The sequence below is a fragment of the Brassica oleracea genome, unplaced genomic scaffold (assembly GCF_000695525.1).
Source record: "Brassica oleracea var. oleracea cultivar TO1000 unplaced genomic scaffold, BOL UnpScaffold00579, whole genome shotgun sequence".
NCBI lineage: Eukaryota > Viridiplantae > Streptophyta > Magnoliopsida > Brassicales > Brassicaceae > Brassica > Brassica oleracea.
The window spans coordinates 159,385-168,866 of record NW_013617422.1 but is presented as its reverse complement, the minus strand read 5'-3'; the positions used below and the strand labels follow the sequence as shown (position 1 = coordinate 168,866).

Here is a 9,482-nt window from a genome sequence, read left to right as displayed (position 1 = left end):
AAGATAAAAGTTAAAATAATTCAACTGTGAAAATAATACTGTTCATTTTTTTCAAGAATGTGTTTGAGGGAAAAAATAAGGTTTTTATGTTATAATTTGTTTAATGTCCAATCCGATCAACCCATGATGTATTAATTATAGTTTTGTTCCATCATTTTTAATAAAAACTGATCTGATCCATCGGAAAGAAATTATATAATAACAACAAAAAATATTGTATATATAAATAAAATTATCAAATATATAAAAAATATTATCGATAATATGTAGAAATAAACTCACCCTGCGCAAGGCGCAGGCCTTATCCTAGTATTTATTATTTATAATCATTAATTATCATATATATATTAATCATATTAGGCAATTCCGTATCTTTTATTTAAGGAAAGTGCGAGAATATTCTTTTGTACACTATTTATTAACTTAATAATTAGTTTAATAAAAAGTATAATATAAGTTAAGATGGACCAACATAGTTCTCTAAGAATTCTGAATTTCATTCTCATGGTGGCACGTGGCTACAAAACAATATTGTAATGTTTCTCAATTAATATATAAGGGATTGTAAGAATATATTTTTAAGTTCTTTTATAAGAATGTTAATATACAAAATGTAAATACCAACGCAAAACTCATTTCGTTTGTGGTTGAGTTTATGATTTTAGTTAACTAATAAAGTTTGTTTGGCATGCTAAAAAGATCAACCAAAGAAAAACATGCTAAAAATTGTGGATTTAACTATGGATCGAAATCTCTTTTTTTATATTTCATTATGAACACTTGGATCTACAGGTTTTGTCACAGGTCAGAACCTGTGGGAGAGGAAAAAGCTGTAAATTCTTACTCAAAATCTCTCAAGAAAGCTCTGAAGCTTGGTAAAAGGAGTGGGCTTGCTAAAGGCTTAGGAGTTGGATTAACATATGGCCTCTTGTTTTGTGCTTGGGCTTTGCTTTTCTGGTATGCTAGTTTGCTTGTACGCCACGGCAAAACAAACGGTGCAAAAGCCTTCACAACGATCCTAAATGTCATTTACAGCGGATTGTAAGTCCAAAAAAACGTGAACTTTTTGCTTGAAATGTGACATTTCATAGTATTGATCCATTTGTTGCAATTTTACAGCTCCTTGGGTCAAGCCGCCCCTAGCTTATCCGCGATCTCTAAAGGCAGAGTTGCTGCTGCAAATATATTCAGAATGATAGGAAACAAGACTCATAAAGGTTCTGAAAAATTAGACAACGGAACAACTTTGCAAAATGTATCTGGAAATATTGAGTTTCATCAAGTGTCTTTTGCTTATCCTTCCAGACCAAACATGGTTTTTGAGAATCTGAGTTTCACCATAAATTCAGGCAAGACTTTTGCATTTGTCGGTCCAAGTGATTCAGGGAAAAGCACTATCATATCATTGGTTCAACGTTTCTATGAACCCAAGTCCGGAGAGATTCTCTTAGATGGGAATGACATCAAGAGCTTGAAGCTGAAATGGTTGAGGAAGCAGATGGGTTTAGTGAGTCAAGAACCGGCATTATTCGCCACGACCATAGCTTCCAATATTCTTCTTGGTAAAGAGGATGCACATATGGATCAGATTATAGAAGCTGCTAAAGCAGCCAATGCAGATAATTTCATTAAATCATTACCCGATGGTTACAGTACTCAGGTAATCTACTCGAACTTGCATAGTCATCAATTTTTTTATTTTTATTTTCATAGTCATCATGTTGATATACCTTAAATCTAGTATGACACGTTAGTAGTATAGTGAGCTGGAGATCTCGCTGACCCAAAAATATAGGGTCATTTTTGGATGGACCACCACGATTATTAATTCAAACACTTGTATTGGCTTAGCTTAGAACGGATATATATATAGCATCCAGCATTAAATATGTTCATCATTTAATAATAAAAAAAAATTGTGGACAAATACGAGTGAACCATATTAAATCTTTGTATCATTTACTTCTTTTGTTTATCATATGTTTTCACGTGGCTCTGAACGGTGATCAAAATGAATGTGTGGGAATGACTAATTTTTCTCCATTCCTTCAATTTGACACCATTTATAAATAATATTTTTTTCCCAAATGTTCCTTCTCATCCCCTATATATTAATTTGGAACACTACAAACATATTTTCGTAGACATGACGTTCTTAGAATTCTTAGAAAAATAAGTTGATCCATATAAATATATATTAAACATTTCTATATTAAATTAACTATTAAATTGATTACTAGTGTACAAAGGAATATTCTCATTTCTTTCCTTAAATAAAAACTATTGAATTACTTAATATGATTAACATATATAAATGAAAATTAACGATTACGAATAATATATATATGATAACAATTTTTGTATCCTCTTTTTTTTAATTTTATATTATTAAAATAAATTAAACAATCACATTAAGCATAAAATAAAAAAATAAGGTTTTTTTCTTATATCTTATATTTTAATATTTTTAAACGACTATAAATTACTAAAAATGGTAAAAGTCCCACATTAAAAAATTTGTGATCAATAGTTTAACTTTTTTTTGTCCAAGCAAGATACAAGTGATCATAAGCCGTACGAATATGAAGTTTCATTAATAAATATTCATATTACATATATATATATACATATTAATATCATTTAAATTAAATTATATACAATATAAAAATATATAAATATGTTAATTTCAAAATTTGCATTGAAATATTATTGAGATCTTAATATTTTAATTTTGAAATTTTTATTGATAAATCTCAAACTAAAAATTTTGTGTTTGACGATTTAAATTTTTGTTACATCAAATATACAAATATTAATAAAATCATATGAGCAGTAAGTGTCAATAATAAATATTTATATTAAAATATAATAAATTTTTGTGCATGATCATTTGTATTCGTCATTTTACAATCGATAAAGATTGTATTGTTGCAAAATGGTAAAACCATTTAATGAACAAAAAATAGTATTAAAAACTCACCCCGCACATGTGTGCTGGTTATCATCTAGTTCCTTTTAATTTAAAGAATCACTAGATTTTGATAAGCGCTTTTAAAGCGTAAGATTATTTTTTTGTTTATAAAATTATTAACCCGTTTGTTAGTTAATAACATAAATAAATAAAAAATCTTTTCGTTCAATCCGTTGTCACTTGATAAATATTTTGTACATTCAATGAAATAACCTGGAAAACAATAATTATAAAAATGACTACTCATAAATCGTAGGTTGGTTTTAAAAAAAACAACATTATTTTATGTTTTTAAATATTAATTTAATGAGTTTGTTTACGTTGATGACAAAAAAATATATTAATTTAAAATAATTAGAATTTATTAAATAGGATTTATGTAAAATTACAGTTTTCTAAGCGCATATATTAAGAATATTTATGTAATATCAATTTATAAAGAATTACATTTAATTTAAAAATATATAAGATAAAACTTATTCCAGTATAATTTATTTTATTTTAAATTTCATAATATTATCTAAATTTTTGAAAGTTTTGAACCGTATTAACTTACTTTGTATATAATAAAAACGAATTTTGACCTGTATATATAGGAAATGAATATATAAATAATAAAAAATCTCATATATATTAATCTTGGAGCATTACAACATGTTTTTGTAGCCACATGTCATCATTAAGATCATTCTTAGAATCCTTAAGAAAATAAATTGGTCCACATAAATGTATATTATACTTTTTATTAATTTAACAATCAAATTGATTAGTATTGTAGAAAAGAATATTCTCAATTTTTTCCTTAAATAAAAGCTACGGAAAGAGAAATTTCATGTATACCACTTTCATGGTATCACTTTTCATCTTTACCACCACTAAAGAGACATTTTCAAAAATACATTTTTCATTAATTGACAAAAAAATCTTATACATTTGTTCTCTATAGATATAATAAATCATTATTTAAATAAATAAAACTAAAACAAAAATAAAAAAACAATTTTTTGTTTATGTTTTCGAATTATACTTTTCAAATTCGAACTTTTTTATAATTTTTTTTGTTTTTGATTTTTTTTTTGAATTTTTTTATTTTTTCAAATTTTATTTTTGAAAATCGAAAATTATGTTTGAAACTATTTTCTAAAATTTTTTTTATTTTTTTTAAATATTTATTTATATATTTATTAGAATCCTAAATTTAATATTCCAAAAACTCTACCTCACACCTCAACTCTAAATCCTAAGTCTAGAGAAGTTAACCGTAGGGTATAAGTGTCTTCTACCATTCATTAAAAGTGAGGGTAAAAGTGATTAGTGTAGACATGAAAAGTGGTACTATGAATGTGGTATTTGTGGCAATTTCCCGTTACGGAATTACCTACTGTGATTAACTTATATATGACAATTAATGATTATGAATAATACATATTTGATAACAATTTTTGTATCATCTCTCTTTTTTGTTTAATTTTATGTTATTAAAAAAATTAAACAATCACATTAAGCATATAACAAAAAATTAGATTTTTTCTTATATGTTATATTTTGAGTTTTGTAAAACGACTATAAATTACTAAAAATGGTAAAATTCTCACATTGAAAATTTTGCGATCAATGGTTTAGTTTTTTTTGTTCAAGCAAGAAACAAATGATCATAAATCTTATGAAAATGAAGTTTCATATTATATATATATATATATATTAATATCATTTAAATTAAAGTATCTACTATATAAAATATATAAGTATTTAATTTTAAAATTTGCATCGAAAAATTATTTAGATTTTAGTATTTTAATTTTGAAATTTGTATTAGAAAATCTCGCATTAAAATTTTTGTGGTTGACGGTTTAAAATTGTGTTACAACAAATATATAAATGTTAATAAAATCATATGAGTATGAAGTGTCAATAATAAATATTTATATTAAAATATACTATATATATATATATATATATATATATTTATGTCAATATTACTAAAGTTTAATTATATAACATATAAAGTAAATAAAATGATTTTTATTTATTTATTTACTAAAAACATGATTGTAAATAAACAAAAGATATTGGTTTTTATTTATGTTATTTGATCCTGTCAATCCCACAGAAATACAGTTCTTCAAATCGAAGTAATTTTTAATATTGGAAGCACGATATATATATATATTATTTCTGGGATTAAATGATTTAGTCTTAATTTGTATTCTTAAAAAGATTTTAATAAAATATCATGATAAGATTCTAATCACCTCCTTTTGAGTTTGTTCGAAGAGTGAGAGATTTGATCATTCGTCTAATGTTTGTTTCTCCGTAATATCATATCTATATATTATAATTCTATCTATCTATTATAATTGTAAGAATGAGAGATTTGAACGATTTATTATAAGTTTTCTAGTTTATCATTTAATAAATCAAACAGTTCTTAGTTTATACATAGTTTACATGTACTAAAATGGTAAAGTATTATATATTTTTATCGGTATATTCTTAAATAACTAAACCTCAAAAGCGTAGGTTAATAAAATAAGTAATTTTTGTTGTTGTTCTAGAATTAGATGATTTTTAGACCGAACTGGTGAATATATAGTAGACAGACATTTTATATTTCGAGTCTGCACTTATATTCTATAAAAGCTTGATATATTAGATTTGAACACTAACTTGTGAATAGAGTTTTTCAGTGATTTTCATAAAAATTTTGATTCTTAAATATGTATCTGGAGTGGAACTAATCTTTACAATGTCAATCTTTTTAAATTGACACTTATGTAATTCACCGAATTCACATAAAAAGTTAAAACAAAAAGAAACAAAACTTATATCAATGAAACAAAAAAGAAAGTGAAAGCCCAATTTTATAGAAGTAGAAAATGAAATCACTTATGGAGAGTCAAAAGTAAACAATCGAAAGCAGAAAACCTAATCCCCTTTTGTTATTTTACAAACAATATTGCATATCTGGTTTTGGTGATTTGTGTCAGCCGCAAAACTATTCTGACCACATGCACCACAATCTGTTTTCTTTATGTGCATATGAAGTGTTAAAAATAATTAAAATGAGTTGCAATACGTTAACTCTTCAACAACGATGATACATTTAAGAGACCAACATTTGTATTCGTCGTATTATAGTCGATAAAAATTATAGTGTTGTAAAATGTTAAACCATTTAATGAGCAAACATTAACATAAAAAACTCACCCCGCGCATGCGCGTGGATTATCATCTAGTCATATATTATTTGGTGATATATATTTCGTAAATTTTTGTTAAAATTTAATTATATAGTTAATATTCATAATTCACGTATCATTAACAAAAGAAGAAACAGAAAACATATCATATATTATTAACTAGCGTCGGCCCGGGTACGCCCGAAATTTTCTATTATATTTATTTTTATTCTATCATTTTACTTTATTTCAATATTATGTGTATATACATTTATTATTAAAATATAAATTACTAAAAAAAAATTAAAATGGATTTTTTATTTTGTTAATTTTTGGTCTAGCAGATATATGTATATTGTTGTAATAGAACTTTAAAATTCATTTAATGAAAAAAATCTTTGAACCAAATCACTTATTTTAAAATTTTGTCAATTAAAATAATTAAATTAAAACTAAATCGACTCAGATTATCTGATCATTGACATGAAACACACATGAAAGCATTTGCCACTGCTATTATAAGCAAATCGAAAAGTTCATAAGTTTTATTTGAACCAAGATAATAACCATGAAAGTCATCCAAAGTCCAAACCATTGCAGACATTAGCGAATTTATTTTTGATAACATATTTGTTGCCTCATCTTTAATTCCGTTTTCCAATTAAACAATTAATGCAATCATTTATCATAATGCCTATTTAAAAAACATTTTTTAACTTAACAAATAAAATCCACAGACAATTTTTTTAAAGAAATTTATAATACCATAAAGTTTTATGCGTTTGTTAAATACATAGTGATATAGTACTACTTAAATACATAGTGATATAGTACCACCTCATAATGATATAGTACTACTTAAATACATGTGGGCTGTGTTTACGATTGTAAAGGGACTCAAAAGTTAATATTGAAGTTGTATTGAACCAAATTATAATTTAATTCGGTTAAAAGAAAGAACCGAAGATCTTTTTAGGTTCTGTTTAATAATTTAATTGTCTTCTTCACGTCCACTACTCATCATAGCTCTTCGGCGACGGAACAAACACACAGCCACTGACCAAAAAAACTAAAACACTTCGCACGTCTCTCTAATCTCTCGGCAATGGAGAACATTGCACTTCATTCTCTCTCCACCACCGCTTAATTCTCCCACCACCATCCCTCACGCTTGTCTCTCCTCCGCTGCATCTCATCGAGATCTCTGCCACCAGCCATCTCCTCCCTTCTCTTCCGACTATCCGATCTCACTCCGCTCGACCTCTCACCTTCCCTCTCCTCAAACCAATCCCTCGCTTCTCCACAACACGGATCGCCACCGCACCACGTGACGCCCCTCCTCCACCACCTTCTCAATCACCGTCCTCTCAACCGCCACAAGGAGCCAAACTACTCCCTCTAATCATTCAGTATGAGATATAAGAGATAAGAAGAAAATATGAGTTCAAGGGGAGGAATCTCACATATATTTATACCAAACCCACACATCGTCGGGAAGCGAATCGATGGGATTTATAACGAAGCTATTAATTATAAAACCGTTTCAGGTCGTCAGAAGAAGCACAGAGGTCAGGCCGCCGCACGATCAGGAGAGTCGAACTTCTTGTCTTCGATTCAGTAGTATTAGGGTTAGAGACGACTTCAACTTAAGCGGGCCGGGTAAATCTCACAAATTCGGAGCCCAAGCACACCAATACGCGGTCCACGCCCACGATCGCTTAAATGAAGCTGTGCGTTCAGAGGTGCTGGACACGTGTCATCCTCTCGTTCAATGAATTTCCTAGGTGGAATCCTACGTGGCGCAAGGAAGAGAGAGCAAACAGTTCTTTATAATAATAGATACATGTAATGTTATGTAACATAAATGGTCTGAATAAGTTTGATAACGTTTTGGAATATTCCTTAAATAGATTTGTTTGCTGGCTGATTTTGTTTAATAATGATTCCCTAAATTTAATGAGTGGCGCTTTGTAAATAAATTAAAAAACAAGGACATAATTTTATGATGAATTATGTTTTAATAGTATAGATAGATCAAAACTATTAAATCAGGCAAAGAATAATAAAGAATAAGTATTCTTATTATTTTGTTCCTCTTCGATTTTTTTTCTCTTTGTCCTATTATTTCTTTTATGGTCACCTTTTAGAGCCACTCGCATAGCACATCTTTCATATATCCACTTCCTTGTTGGTCACACCACTATGATAGGTTGGAGAAGGAGGAACTCAGCTCTCAGGAGGACAGAAGCAGAGGATTGCCATTGCTCGGGCGGTTCTAAGGAACCCAAAAATATTACTGTTAGATGAAGCAACAAGCGCACTTGATGCTGAATAAAAAAAGATTTTTCAGCAAGCACTCGACAATATTATGGAAAAAAGAACAACAATCGTCATTGCACACAGATTATCAACCATCAGAAATGTTGACAAGGTTCTTGTATTGAGAAATGGTCAAGTTATCGAAATTGGTAGCCACGCAGAACTGATATCAAGAGGAGGAGATTACGCTAATCTTGTGAATTGCCAAGAGCCAGATCCTCAATCAGTTATGCTGGAATCTTGTAAATCTCTGGCTGGATCTTTAAGTTCAAGAAGGGTTGCTAGTTCAAGGAGGACTTCAAGCTTTAGGGATGATCAAGAAAAGACTAATGAAAAGGATTCAAATCAAGAAATTTTAAGCTCGTCTTCTATGGTATGGGAACTTATAAAGCTAAGTGTTCCAGAGTGGTCCTATGCATTACTTGGCTCAATTGGTGCAGTTCTTGCTGGAGCACAGCCAGCATTGTTCTTTACGGGGATTGCTTACTTGTTAAACATGTTTTATTCGCCTTTTCCAAGTGTGATTAAGCGCGATGTCGAGAAGGTAGCTATTGTCTTCGTTGGAGTTGGAGTTGTTGAAAGAATGTGAGGATAAAGAGATGTAGATGAAGAACATTGAAGAACAGAGAGAGAGAAAGAGAGAGAGAAAGTCTATTCCCTTAAAGTTCAAATTGTGGATCTAGATCCAAGTCTTTTAAAGGCAAGTTGCCTCTATACATAATACAATAAAATAATTATTGTTTAAAAATACTCAACGGTCTTCTTCTTTCTTCTTCTTCTTCTTTGCTTCTCAAGTCTGGTCTTCTGCTTCTAAACTCAAGTCTGGTGCTTCTTATAAAGTCTTATAAAACCTTTATAAAACCTTATAAAACCTTATAAAACCTTTATAAGACCTTATAAAACCTTATAAGTATTTTCAAGTCTGGCAGCTTAATTCTCAAGTCTAGCTGCTTAATTTGCTTCATGTCAACACTCCCCCTCAAGCTTGACCATGTGGAACAAATCAAGCTTGG

At 28.7% G+C, this 9,482-nt stretch overlaps 1 pseudogene; it reads left to right on the top strand.

Annotated features, from left to right (window-relative positions):
* LOC106319720 overlaps positions 1–9,482 on the top strand; it is a 16,970-nt pseudogene that overhangs the window by 5,066 nt on the left and 2,422 nt on the right.